The sequence below is a fragment of the Cryptomeria japonica genome, chromosome 3, assembly GCF_030272615.1.
Source record: "Cryptomeria japonica chromosome 3, Sugi_1.0, whole genome shotgun sequence".
NCBI lineage: Eukaryota > Viridiplantae > Streptophyta > Pinopsida > Cupressales > Cupressaceae > Cryptomeria > Cryptomeria japonica.
Window position 1 is genome coordinate 82,076,199 of NC_081407.1, and position 14,894 is coordinate 82,091,092.

A 14,894-nucleotide genomic window follows, 5' to 3' on the forward strand; every position below is an offset into this window, starting at 1 on the left:
TGTCTTTAATATATGTATACTATTTTATTATATTTTATGAAAATTTATAATTAGAAAAAATGAATACTTGACATCCTTATGATCATGAAATTTATATCAACTATTTTTTCCCAAAAATTTAAATTCCTATTAATATTTAGATTCATATTATCGAACAACAAATATAAAAATATTCTAATGCATGGTGTGTTTATATCTATATATATCATATCAATACAATATTTCATATTGTTTAGTTTCAATATTTATAGGAGGATGGTAATGCTAGATAGGTAAGTGAATATATATAGTTTTTCGTTTATTTTTTCTGTTATATTAAAACAGAATGGGGAAATTTGGATTTACAAAAGGTTAAAAGAAATAGTATGCCCCTATATCTTTAGCCTAACATAATCATTGAATATAAAAAGCACTAATATTGACCAAAAATACCCTTGTGGAATAACACCAAGGTGCAGATGAAGATTAAAAAGCACTAATATTGGCCAAAAATACCCTTGTGGAATAACACCAAGGTGCAAGACAGGCCAATAACAGTTTGGCAATGCACTCGAATTAATCAAGGCATATGAGAAAATGGGCGTGACATGGTTCATCCATGTAGACAGATAAAAATCAGTGACGAATATATGAGCATGTTCCAGTAAAATACTTAAACAGAATGTAGTTCCCGTCAAAATCCAAAGATACTCTTTAAGACTTTGGAGTTGAAAGGACCGAAATTCACAAGACAGAATTTCTCTAATATCTCAAGAATGAGCTACAAACATCAAGGTAAGATTGAACTACATTATATGATATTCATATGATTTTTTAGTGTGAATTCAAACAAAGGTGAGAGTTCAAATGTCACTATGAATTCAACCATTTGTTATCAACAAACACTAGCATTGTTTATTCTTTATAATCCACAAATCCATGTAAGAAGTAAATCTTAAAAAGTAATGTTTCTACAAACCAACATGACAGATGGCATGCAAACTTAAAAAAAACTAAAAAAAAATATGACAGAAGATTAATCTTGAAGAGGAAACTTAACAAAACCACATTTACTGATTAAAATGAGGATTTAAATAAAATCCTGAGATTGAAAGGGGATTAAAATGCTTATAAAAGAAATAACATCCTAAGATTAAAACAAGAACTTTGTTATTAAGTTGATTGTGCTTGATATTGTGGATATTCAAATCTAAACAACCTTTTGTGACTTTAACTACTACCTTCCAACTTGGAAGGCCTCAACAATTAGTTTAACTACTATGTACTTTACTTGTTCAAAGATGCACACCAACATTGGCACACTATATTGTTGTTCTTTTAATCAGCTCAGTTACATTGGTTTTGGGGCATTCTGTTCACCAAAACCAGAACGAAATAAACAAACAAATTAAGAGTAAATAATAGTTTGTCATTACACGTTTATTCTAAATGTGAGTAGTTCATTGAGCTATTGTATCAAAATCTTGTTAGTTTATTGGAATTATTGTTCTGATACTGATTGCTTACATTTATCTTCTTGGATACAACTTCCATCCTTAATGGACATGGTGGTATCCACTAAACATTGTTGATCTATTGAAACAATGCTACAAATCAAAGATTTTTGTTTTTTTTAGGCATAATGGTATTTGTAGTGTCAGGCTTATCAGGTAAATCTGCCATCTTAAAGCTTGTTTTTTATTAGAAGGATCTAGCAAGTTTTGAAGGGATTTGAAACCTTATTTAAGAAAAGCTTCCATAAAAAATTAGAATACCATTAGCATACCATCAGCAAACAACAAAACAAAAAGAAACAACTAATTCAAATTCTTCAAAGCTTCAAATGCTTCCACTTCAAGCCTAGAAAGGTTCATGGACAGCTTAATGTTTGTGTTGGCTAGTACTCAAGAAGACTAGAATAATTGGAAAGTTGGAGATTCATTCCCTCAATTGTAGTAACGGAAATTCCCTTACATCCAAACTATTATCCATGCTGATCTCCCAATTGTTGAACTATTGCTTCATTTCCAGCAATTGACACTTCTGTGTCATGGTATTGCGATATTTGTTTCTCTCTTATTCTTGTATTTCACTTTTGTACCTTTCCTTATCTTTCAACGCACGTTCCTAGTAAACCTAATATATTAAATCAGGATAAAATATTAAGAAAGGCATCAAAAAAGAATTTATTTTTACCTTAAAAAGTAACAAAGACTAATTATCTACTGGAAAAAGAAAAGTTCATATCAAGATTGATTTCTATCTTACTTATTTTTCTTTTCATTTAGATTATTCCACAAATTACCTATCATTTTAGTAATCTCTCTATCCTTTCCAGGATGCAATTTTTTCAATTTTGTATGCTGCTCAACAAAGAAAAAAGTGTAGCTATTCCTATTTGGTTTAGGATGATCAAGATCCCTTTTCTAATTTCATTCCTACTATTATTATTATTCATGTAACTAGATAATTCTGCGAATTGTTTTCTAAAAAATCTTATAAAACACAATTTAATTTGTCTGAGCCAATGACCACAGTAACAAGAGAAATTAAGTGGTGTATAATAAACTCCTTAATTTATCTTGTTATTGTGGTTGTTGGCTCAAAGAAATCAACTAATGTATTGTAGGATTTTCCAGAGATCAGTTTGCAGAAGTACATAATTACTAGAATAATCATAACAAATGGGGATACTTCTTTAGGGGTTCACTCTCGTTGCCATTGCAGGAGAAAAGATGAAACTAAAAAAAGGATCTGAATAATCCTAAACCAAAATAGGAGTGATTACACTGTTTCCTTTGCTGAGCAGCATACAAAATTGAAAGCATTGATATTGGAAAGGATAGGGAGATTAGTAAAATGATTGGTAATTCGTGAAAAATCTAAATGAAGAAGAAAAATCGGTAAGATAGAAATGAATTCTGATATTGACTTATCTTTTTCCAGTACATAATTAGTCTTCTTTGTTAATTTTTAAGCTAAAAATAAAAATGCTTTTGTGCTGCCTTTCTTAATATTTTATCCTAGTTTAATATATCAAGTTTACGAGGAGCTTTCATTGAAGGATAAAGAAAGCTACAGAAGTGAAATGCAAGAATACAGAGAAAAAAAAATTGCAGTCGCATGACACAGAAGTGTTGATTGCTAGAAATGAAGGAATAATTCAACAATTGGGAAATCAGCATGGACAACAGTTTGAATGCAAGGGAAATTTTGGTATTAAAATTGAGAGAATGAATCTCCAACTTGCCAATCATTCTTGTTTTTGTGAGCATTGACAGGACTTTGTGAGCATTGACAGGACAATCATCAATCTGATATGGAAACAACAACAAGCTTTAAGTTGTCCATGAACCTTTCTCAGCTTGAAATGGAAGCAGCTGAAGCTTTGAAGAATTTGAATTAGTTGTTTCTTCTTGTTTATTTTGTTTGGTTTTATTTTGGTTTTTATTGTTTTGACTGTCTGTTTGTTGATAGTATGCTAATGATATTCTAATGACAACTTTAGGTAAATAAGATTTGAGATCCCTTCAAAACATGCTTGACCCCGACTTTAAAATGCAGATTTGCATCATAAATCTGACCCCTTTAATCGTCTCCCTTTAATCATCAAGCATGGATCATCCGATATAGATAATTGGATTTCCTTATTTTAATGTCTGGAATAAAGTAAGATTCAACGAAATTTTTCTCTATATTTGTATGAGATTATCCTACACAGATTTACGATTATTATGTACATATTTCAAAATATAATTGTTTTATTGCTAGGAAAATGTAAATCTTACATTATTTACTATACTTTAGATCGAATGATGCTCTAATGTTTTATATTTCCACGTGTCTTTGTAAAGACCTAGCTCCACTAGAGAAATACCCGAACAAAACGAACAAAAGTAAAATGGAAAGCAAACAGGTTCCTCCATTTTAACCATCCTAGATGGCATTGAGACAAATGCTTCCTAACACAACTCCAATTAGAGCTAAGAAGAAATAATACATTCTTAAAATCTCACCATTTTGTCCCATGAAGGTAGGTACTTAGTCATGGATAATACTCTACAGATTGTCCAAACTTTAATTCCCAAGAGACTCAAATTTTGGTTAAAAATATTGCATAGCTATTCCCAAAGTTTTGGAAATAGCTAACAATTTTCTCACAATTCAATTTTAATTTCTATTTAACCACAGGGATTTGTTAGAAGCACCTCATAGAGATTATGGCTTCTAGGACGGAATCTGATAATTCAAGGTTCGCCCATGGCATTAAAGCAATGAGAATAGGATTAGCAGTGAAGAAAAAGAGCCTTATACCAATTAGCTCACACATGAAATTGGGCAACGCATTGAGGATGGCTCAATCGAAGATAGGCAATGCAAAGGTAAAGTTGTGGATGTAGAGAAGAAAGGTGATGCTGGATCAAAAGGACTTTATACCAGCTGGCTCACACTTAGAAGAAAGGATGAAGCCAAGAAGAAATGTGAGAGATCATCATGCACATTTATAGTCCACAGGCCATGCGGAGGAGATATCTCCAACAAAAATGTATATTTCATGCGAGAATCAATGGTGATAGATCCTATTCTGGAGGATATCTTGAAGATAATATTTTGGAAACTTTCTCTTCATAATCTTTTCCAATTTCAAATCATCTATTCTTCGATGCAAACTATTTTGACTTGCTTGGACTGTTTGATTTGAGTAGAAGCCCAATGTTCAACAAGATATTCAGTGAGGAGTGGACATACAGTCGCTCGGGATGGATTCTCAGAGTTGGAGATGGTGGTCTCTTGGTTTCGTAGCTGTAAGAGAAATGGAAGCCTTCTAATCATCAGTCCATTGGCTATGCAATTCTAATGATGTGGTTGTGCACCTCAAGTTTGATTTAAAGGAAAGCTTTTATTAGGTAGTTGTTATAATTCGATGTCTTTATCTTTTCAGAAGATATAGATTGGTTGTTTTGATTTATAGATCTGTAAAACAGAGATGGCAAAGAATAGATGTTCACTTGGCTCACAGGGTAAACAGAAATATGACAATTAACTTTTTTCCAAACATTTTTGTGCAGAAATTTTTTTGAATCAAACTCGATGTGCACATCCACAACATCTTGATATCTTATCTTTTCTTGTAAATATCAAGTTCTGCAAAATAACGAATGATCTTTTTATGTTATTACAATGTAAAAGTGTTATCTTATTTTATGTGTTGTTGATTGTCATGAGAGGATTCGCATAGCACTACAAGTAAATATTGTGAAGAAGTAGTCTAGGTGAGGCTACAAGGAGGTCATTAAGGAGGTCATCAAGGAGTTACACGTACATGTCTAAAATTTTTAGAAGAGTACAAGAAGACCGGTGCATAAGGGTAGTTGCAAGTATTGAAAACAACCAAAAATGCAATAGGAAGATGTTAGAAGTGGGTGTGACAAAAGAAATTTGTGGGCACGAACTTCTAAGGATAGTTGATATAGTTACAAAGATGCTACAAGTTGAAGTTGTAGAACAAAGCAGAGTATTGACTACAACCAAAAATGAAATCGGAAGAATAGGAAGATTAAGTACATGCAACAAGGGGATCTATAAGTGGGAGCATCTTCCATGGTACTACAAGTGAGAAACAAGGAGGCTAAGAAAAATGTCATAGGAGGAATGTTATAATTAGGTGTAATAAGCAATAAATATCCATTAAGGATGGAAGCAAAAGAGGAGAGAACTCATGATGTTATGTGTAAGGTGTTTAATGTGATAGTAGTCTATGGTTGTAGAGAACTGTTATAGGAAATGGAAAGTTTGTATGATGAGATGGTGATGCTACAAGTAGATAAGATAGGTGATGTCAGTAATGGAACTTCAAAACTTCGAATATGTGATATTTCATAGAGACAGTTACAATTTGAAGAAGTTAGAGTAGAATGATAGGGAGATGAAAGTCATAAACACATGAGAAATAATAAATAATCTGGCAAATGAAGAAAAAAATAAAAGAATACTTTTCAAATAAAAAACTTAATCTTTTGTACTTTCCTTCTGATTTTAAGTCTTAATATTCTGTGTTGCAGATATTATTCCTTGTACACTTCTCTTTGTCTACTATGTACCATACATATACTAACCTTTTAAATTCAAGATGCAATATAACTTTGAGCCAACTGAAATATTTGATTCTTGAGCAACCATGGAGATCCAATAAAATATGCACAAAGACATGAGTTAGACTAGATATATGGATCTTACTTGTTGTACACCACAATCTGCATGAAGCGTATCTCTCTAAACTTTAGATAAGGTCCTCGTTGTAATAAAAATGTATAAGATAAAACAGCATAAACATCAATAAAAAAAATATTGAGTGTTATATGTTTTTAAAAAATATTATGTTAAATGTTCAAGAATTAAAAGGTGTGTTTGAAACTAAAATAATATAATCAACTACAGTTAACAAATAAGAAAATAAGCAGGAACATCTTCCTAGGTTATGATCAAAGGAAATATCTTTGGCATTTTCAAGAGATAATGTTTTTTCTTGCCTTTTTATCATATAGGCATATCTCCCCTTTTTTTAAATTATTTGTTTGCATTCAAGATTTTGATGGCCATTATGTGGGACAGAAGTTATGTGAAGTGATTTGAAAAAAGTAAGCATTAAGATAAAAATAATGTAACACTAAATAAGAAAAAAGGTATTATGGAATAATTTGAGTACATTATTTGTGTTCTTTTTGAAAAAAAATTCTATTACTTCTATTGGAAACTTTGATAACAACCAATTTTAGATATTCATTATCCAACCTCTAGATGACCACTCAAGATTCAGGTGCCTTTCGTTGCAAATGAAAAAAAAAAGAGTGTTGCAAAATAAGCCTCCCTCCACTATGAGGACTCAGAGAAAATAATTTTAAGGTTCTCAATTTAGAAACATCTAAAACATGTTTCTTACAAAACCCATCATTCTCTTTTCCTTCTTGCATACACATGAGCATAAGTTAGTATATATGTGAATTCTATAATATAATCATTTTGAGAAAACTATTAAATATATAAAAAACAAAGGATATATTATACTTAACCCTAGTAACTTCAATCTTGTGGTCACACTTGTACATACTCTCTGTGTTCACTACACTCAAAGAACAAACCATACTTAATTTGAAAGGCTTATTTAGTCACCTGTGTACTTCCCTCCATCCATTGAAAGTTCTTGTTGTCAAAGTCTTTTAATATAAAATTTATGAACACACTCGCTGGTTCTAATTCACAAGCTTGCACCTCCTAGATCATTCAAACAAGTGAATGCCATGTGATAGAGGGGGACACATTGGAAACAGTAGGTAGCCAATAAGAATTTACTCAAAGTAGGTAGCCACTAAGACAAAATAAATGGAAACAATTTTAATTCATTTGTCTAATAGTCAAGAAGGGTAGGTAAAAGAAACATTGTTTTATTTATAAGGTGAATCCATTTTCAAAGGTTTTGAGTCTCGTGATCAAACCGTTTCATGGGATAATTAAAAGTTTCAAGGAGTTGTTTCTATAATTTTCCACTAAACTTATGCCTTGTGGTATATTAGTGATCTAATATTTAAGGAGGGTAGGTAAGAGAAATATTGTTTTATTTTATAAGGCAAAGCAGTAGTTCCTACATAGAATAGCTAATAGTTTGAAGGAGTTGCTTCTATAACTTTCCACTAAAGTTATGCCATGTGGTATATTAGTGATATAATATTTAAAAAGGGTAGGTAAGAGAAATATTATTTTATTTTATAAGGAAAAGCAATAGTTTCAATTTTCAAATAGTTTGCTATTTGTGATTCAATGGTACGATAGTTAATTTATATGCAAGGCTTTGTTTTTACAATTTCTCAGTAAACTCATGCCTCATGATGACTAAGTGATGAGGTGGTTATTCTAGGTGGATAAGTGAATATTATTAGTTTTATTATTTATCTTAGAGGAGAATAAGGGATCTTTGGATTTCAAAAAGGGCAAAAAATAGTTTCATTTTTCAAAGAGTTTTGTAACCAATGGTTGCATATTGCAATTAATATTTTCAAAGATTTGCTTCCACAAAATTTCACTAAACTTATGGTGCGTGACAACGAAGTGATAAATGGTTATGTTGTGTAGGTAAGGAAATACATTTCTTTGGTTATGTTGGGTAGGTAAGGAAATACATTTCTTTGGTTTTTCTTAGAGAAGAAAAGGAAAATTTGTATTTCCAAAAGGTGCAGTAAATTTATGCCCTCTAGAAAATAACGCTCCATCCCCAAATAATTTTTTATAATTCTATTTTAATGAAAAACAACAATTTATATTTTAAAAGACCCCCTTTGGTAATTTCTAAATAGACTTAAGTTGCAACATATAAATGAACCTATGATTATGTAGAAGAGAAGAGAAATATTATTAAATTTAGAGAAGAATTGAAAATAAATAAAATCAAAATCATTTTTAAATGTGATGTTGGACTTGAATTATTTTATAATAAAAGTTTCTAGATAAATTGAAAAGTTTAGTATGTGAAACAAGTAATACAAATAGTTAAATAAGAGAAATGACTATTTTAATATTATTAAATACTAATTAATCAACATTAATATATTTTAATTTAAAAAAAATCCGTGACAAAATTATATACATGTATATGTATATAAAGATGTTACTTTCAATGGTCTATATTGTCACATAAATTATATAGATATAGTCAAATAATTTGTTAAAACAAAATTTAAATAGTACAGATATCAAATGTACATTTATATAAAAGATGTAGAAAAATATTAGTTTTATTTTCATATAGGATTCATTACAAAGGTTAGATAAAGTTATTTAGGTTGATATATCTAACATCTCTTAGATAGATGTATTTAGTATATGTATACTATTTTATGAAAATTTATAGCTCAGAAAAATGAATGATTGATACTCTACTTTATACCATTAAATCACAATATTATTGAGCATTTTATTAATTCAAAAAATATAAAAAATATAAAATATTATTAGTATTTAGATTCATATTATCAAATAAAAAAAAAAATGCCTAGTATGCTTATATCTCTATATATCATATTAATACAATATTTTATATTGTTTAGTTTCAATATTTATAAGAGGATGGTTGTGCTAGGTAGGTAAGTGAATATTATTTTTTTGGTTTATTATATTTCTTAGAAGAGATTGGGGAAATTTTCAAGAGGCGAGAAGAAATTTTTTAAAACTTAAAAGCGTTTTCTATGTCATGACCCAATGGTTACATAAGGTACTCAAGATTTGCAAAGATCTATTTCTACAAATTTTTCATGACAAGTAATGAGATGGTTATGGTGGGTAGATAAACTAATAATAATTATTATTTATTTTTCTTATAGGAGAATGGGGAATTCAAATTTTCAAAATGTTATTTCTATAATTTCACACAACTAACCATCCACAATATTCTACCCAACCAACCATCCACATGCATGCCTACATCTCAAGCAAACCAAAACCACTCTCACATTGCTCAAAACAACAAATCCATGAAAACCCTTCTAGTAAATATTGGTAAGTCATGAAGGAAAAAATAAACACCTTTGGAAGAGCCTATGGAATTCATCTTGCAAATACTTGTCACATCCAATCTCATTACACTTCCTCTGAATGGACCTTTTGAACCTTGAATAAAACCATCATGCTGGAATGATAATGAATTTTGTGAATGTAGTAGGAACATATGACATAAGACTTGTAATTGCAACAAGATTGAAAATCTAATCTAATACCTTATCAAGCAAGGTGACATTAGTATTGAAGAACATATTAATAATTCACCTACTGGGGAATTAGGTATATGCTAAGATACATTTTTCAAGAATGATCACAATTATCCAATTATGTCTACCAATGGTTCATCTCGCAACAATCACACTCATGACATGTCTATCTCCCAGGAAAATTTTGACAAACAAATATCTCCATCTCTCTCATCATTCCCTCATCCCCTAAAGCATTAAATAACAAAAATCCCACCATCTCCAACAAACAATGAATTCAACAAGGACACCTTTTAAGTTTATCCTCGAGGGCTATCAACTATACAAATCCAAGATAATCCACTTCTTGATATTAAACCCTCTCATGAGTAAAAAATTCTAGAGTCTATGTTACCATACAATCCATTTCCAATCAAAGCCAATCAAGGGAGTCCCATTCAAGATCCATCTCCATCATTACCAAAACATGAAATTTATTGAATAATCACTAATGCATATTCAAACTCATGCCCCATATTAAGAGGGTAATTAAAAACACAAATTAAAAAGTCCTAAAGTGAATCAATATCAAGATCTCAAAGCTTCCTCATCTCATCTAGTTTTTGATGAAGATACCATCTCCCTAGATTCTAATGATGATACCACTACCCATTTTCATTCCTTCCAAGATGATACCCTTTCATCACAAGAGGAAATTTTCCTTCCAAGTCTCATTCATAAATGTGGCATCGCTGCCTATTAGGGAAGTCATTTCAACATTGATATGATCACCAAGGGCTAAGATATATTTTCACTCAATTGAATCTTAATGCCTTTTAGAGGAGGTAGTTGGAATTGATTAGTGATTATAATTTTGAGATTAGTTTCATAAAGGGAAAGGAAAACAAAGTGGCAAATATATTGAGATGCATACGTCATATAACTATCATGGTTTCAGTCCACATAGATTTCAAGACTGGGTGCTACAACAAGTAGAGGGAGATGGGTATTACTAGTAGGTAAAAGAGCCCCTTTATATTAACCCTCAAGACCATGGATATGAAGGATTCATTTTTGAATATGATGGTCTATTAAGATATCAAGGCAAAATGTTTGTGTTGGAATCTGTAGAGCTAAGAATTCTAATACAAAAAGAGATTCAATAGGCATAATATTCAGGTCATGCAAGAGTCACTAAACTCCTAACAATGTAGAACCTATTTAGTTTTGGAAGGGTGTAAAAATGGATGTTGCAAGGTTTGTAGTCAATTTTTTTGAATACCGGATGGTGAGATAAAACACAAACTTCCAATAGGTTTGTTACAACATAATATTGTACCAAAATGGAAGTGACAAATAATTAGTATGAACTTTGTCCATGTATTTCCATTGTCCATAAATAAGCATAATGATATACTAGTAGTGTTTGATAGATTTACTAAGGTAGCCCATTTTATACCCAAAAACTTAACAGATAGAGCACCCATTATAGACCACAAATTTGTGTAAGACATATTAAGAAAACATGGGGTACCATAAAAGATAAGATCAAATAGTGATTCTAGAAAGACATCTAGATTTTGGCAAGCCATGTTGCAGCCTTAGGTACTCAACTGAACATTAGCGCAACATACGATCTAGAAGTAGATGGACATGCAAAGAGGGTCAATCAGGTTTTGAAAGACCTTCTGAGAATGTATTAAATGGATCAACAGTACAAACAAGAAGATTACTTACCCTTGGTTGAATTTTCTTAGAATTATTCCTATGAGTCATCCATAAAGATGGCACCATTTGAGGCATTATACAGAAGGAGTTGTATAAATCTTGTGTCAAATATTTTTCAAGCTTGGGGTTTAAAAATTTGGAGACTATTATATTTCAATCTTAGTTCTTAATTTCTTCAATGGTTGAACTATTTCCAATGTTTTGATAAACACTACTTTCATTTTGGTGTAATGTTGATACTTTAAATCATTGAGGATAATGATTCACAAGGGGGAGATATGTTAGATCCCTTGTTTTCATTGATACTATGCTATACTTTATTTGCATTGATTTGTAATTTTCAGTTAACGTTAGTTAAACAATGGTACATAATTTCACATGTGAAATAATATTGAAAAGTCAATAAGTTTTATGTTGTTATCTAATCATATTTATACATGTTAGAATTATTGATAAGATTTCAAGCTAAATTCATTGTTATGACCTAGTGATTGTAGGAAATTCATTATCCTTCAAGAAGGGAGGGAAAGTATCATTAGATATAGAAGATAAACATGTGAAGGCTTGAGCTACCATTGATTCTATGAAGCCTGCAAGTATTGGTCATGTTATGTTATGATGACAGAGACTAAGGTTGTGGAGTCATGAACTAGGTTTCTATTATGGTTAACGTTAGATAGTCACTCTATTTATTAGGGTTTCTTTTAACAAAGAACTCATGATGTTGACTTAAGCTTTTGTACATCTAAGACCAAGCTAAAAATCAAATTAATAATCATAGAAATCCTTATTGTAACAATAGCAATCCTTTCTCTTAGTAGAATAACTCAACTCGTTTCCTTCATCACATCTTGCATCAAACTTTCATATATCCTCATCTCTTTTGATATAACATTTGCTTCCAAAAACTCTAAAATATCTAACTGTATGAATATGACCAAACCATAACTCATAAGGAGTCTTACCAAAATCACCTTTTATATACCCCCGATTGAATGTGTAAATAGAAATGCTAACAAAATTTCTCCAAAAGGTCTATGCAACATTTCCTTCAATCAACATAGTCCTAGCAGCATCCAAAATAGTTATGTTCTTCCTTTCAACAACTCCATTGTGTTGAGGGGTTATAGGAGAAGATAACTATCTTCTAATTCCATTCCTCACAAAATGAGTCAAACTCCATGGATGTGAATTCTCCTCCTCTATCAAATCTCAGACAATTCAGCTTCAACCATGTCTGTGTCTCCACCTTATCTTTGAATATCTTAAATTTCTCAAGTGCTTATGATTTCTCCCTTAGAAAGGTAACCCACATCATTCTAGAATAGTAATCAATCAACAACATGACATATTTGTCACCATAACACCAATATTTTTATGTGGCAACCTGGAAAGGGAAAAGCCATGGTGGGATTGAGTACCCCCAATATTATTATACTATGTCTAGTAGTAGAACAATATTACATGAGGGGAATGCACATGCATTCAGGCACACTGCCTAGAGCTCACTGTTCAATTACAAAAGGGCTACAACCTGGAGGAAGGCTCACTACCTTACAGGCTAATAAAAAATTATTACAATGAGTAATGAACTAAAGAAAAGCATCTAACTATACCAACTGATAGTTTTGATTAGGCACAAAGTGATTTGTTGTTGTTGTTTTGATAAATTGCTCTATTGTGCTTTGCTACTAGTTACTAGATCACCAAAAATTAAGGTGCATACGTGAAAATATTCTCAATCAATCCCAAAATCATATCCCATATCATATAATCTCCCAAAAACATTATCCAAGTTGATCTTATATATCTGCACTAACAAAATTGATCTCCCACAATTTAGCTTCTCAAAATATCAAAATATTAAACATGTAGCTTCAAGTCGGCTCAAATCTTCGCAAAACCATATTCCAAATCCAAAACATATGATCACACGCTTCCCATAAGTTGGTCCAATTACCTAGAGCTTACCAACCACCACTAGAATCACCTCAAAGAATCTGGTCCATACGTTACACCACCAATTATGAAGATAACCCTTATTTACAGTTCTACTAGATACTGAACGTTCTAACATGCTTAATAAACAACAACAGAGGATAGGATTGTGTGATAATCTACTTCTCATGCTCAATCAACTTAACTTTGATCATTGAAACCAAAAAAACATCACCAGAAATGAGAAATGCTCACCAAAACTATAAACTAAGTATCACCAACAAACTTATACCAAAACTTACTAAATGCTGTGAAAAATGAGAAATGCTCACCAAAACTATAAACTAAGTATCACCGACAAACTTATTCCAACAATATTCCCCTTAGGCATTGATGGAAACACTGTGAAAAATGATAAGTGTTCCAAAACTCCAAAAACTGCAAGAAATCCAACTATCTAAAATTTGTACACTCAATTGACTCCCCCTAAAAATGAGAATCATTTTATACTGCTTTCTCCCAAATCTCTCCCCCTTTGACATCAATGGAAAAGGGTAGGAATCTACCAAAAATTATGTACAAATGAATGCAATAATTTACATGAATTTAAAAATGTTTGCATAAGTGACCTTCAAGATTTCAAGTACTTGTTCCATCCTTCGAGGAAAAAATGTAAAACATTTATTAAGGCACTGAACATATATGCATGAGTTTCAATGCCTTTGAGATCAGATGGCATCGGTTTACCTAAAGCACTGACTGCATCCTGCTAAGCTCCAAGTAAAGTGTCGATTTAGGGAGTGATCAAACTTCTTAGATTTCCCACTTTGCTTAACACTTTTTCTTTTTCCTTATGAAAGCCCTTTATTTTGTCAGTGATATCCATTATTTGAGCTTCGAGGGAACTTGAAAAAACTGAATAAGGGACAAATGAATGACCAATACCAACTAGTTTCCCTTCAAGATCTCTTATTTTCTTATCAATATTTGCAGTAAATTTGGGCAAAAAGATACATGATTTGAATATTTTGTCACCTTCATCTAATGCATCTTCTACACTCTTCACGACAGTTCTTAGACTTAGTCTATCTCCCTCAACCATCTTTAAATTTTACTGCAACTACATCTCATTAAACTTATTCTGAACTAATTCATCCACAACCTTTTCCAATGAGTCAGAATGAGTCTCAACAACACTTAGCATATTATTTAGCTTTCTGGATGGTGAAGCACCAGAATCCTATCTAAAATCTGGCAAAATCTTCTCCAAAACTTCTATTGCTAAAGAGATAACTTCTCTTTACTCAAATTGTTATTTCAGCAGGTCCTCACTTGCCTTGATCTATGCAAGAGTGGGAAGTTTAAGTTCTTGAAGAGGGAACCGGGTGCTTAGATCTACTGGACCATGAGAAAAATCATCCTCAACATCTGCAATTTACTTACCTTTGTTAGAAACGGTGACTGGTATTATGGTTGTTAGAGCCTTGTCAGATTTCTCTTTACTCTTCTCCTTCC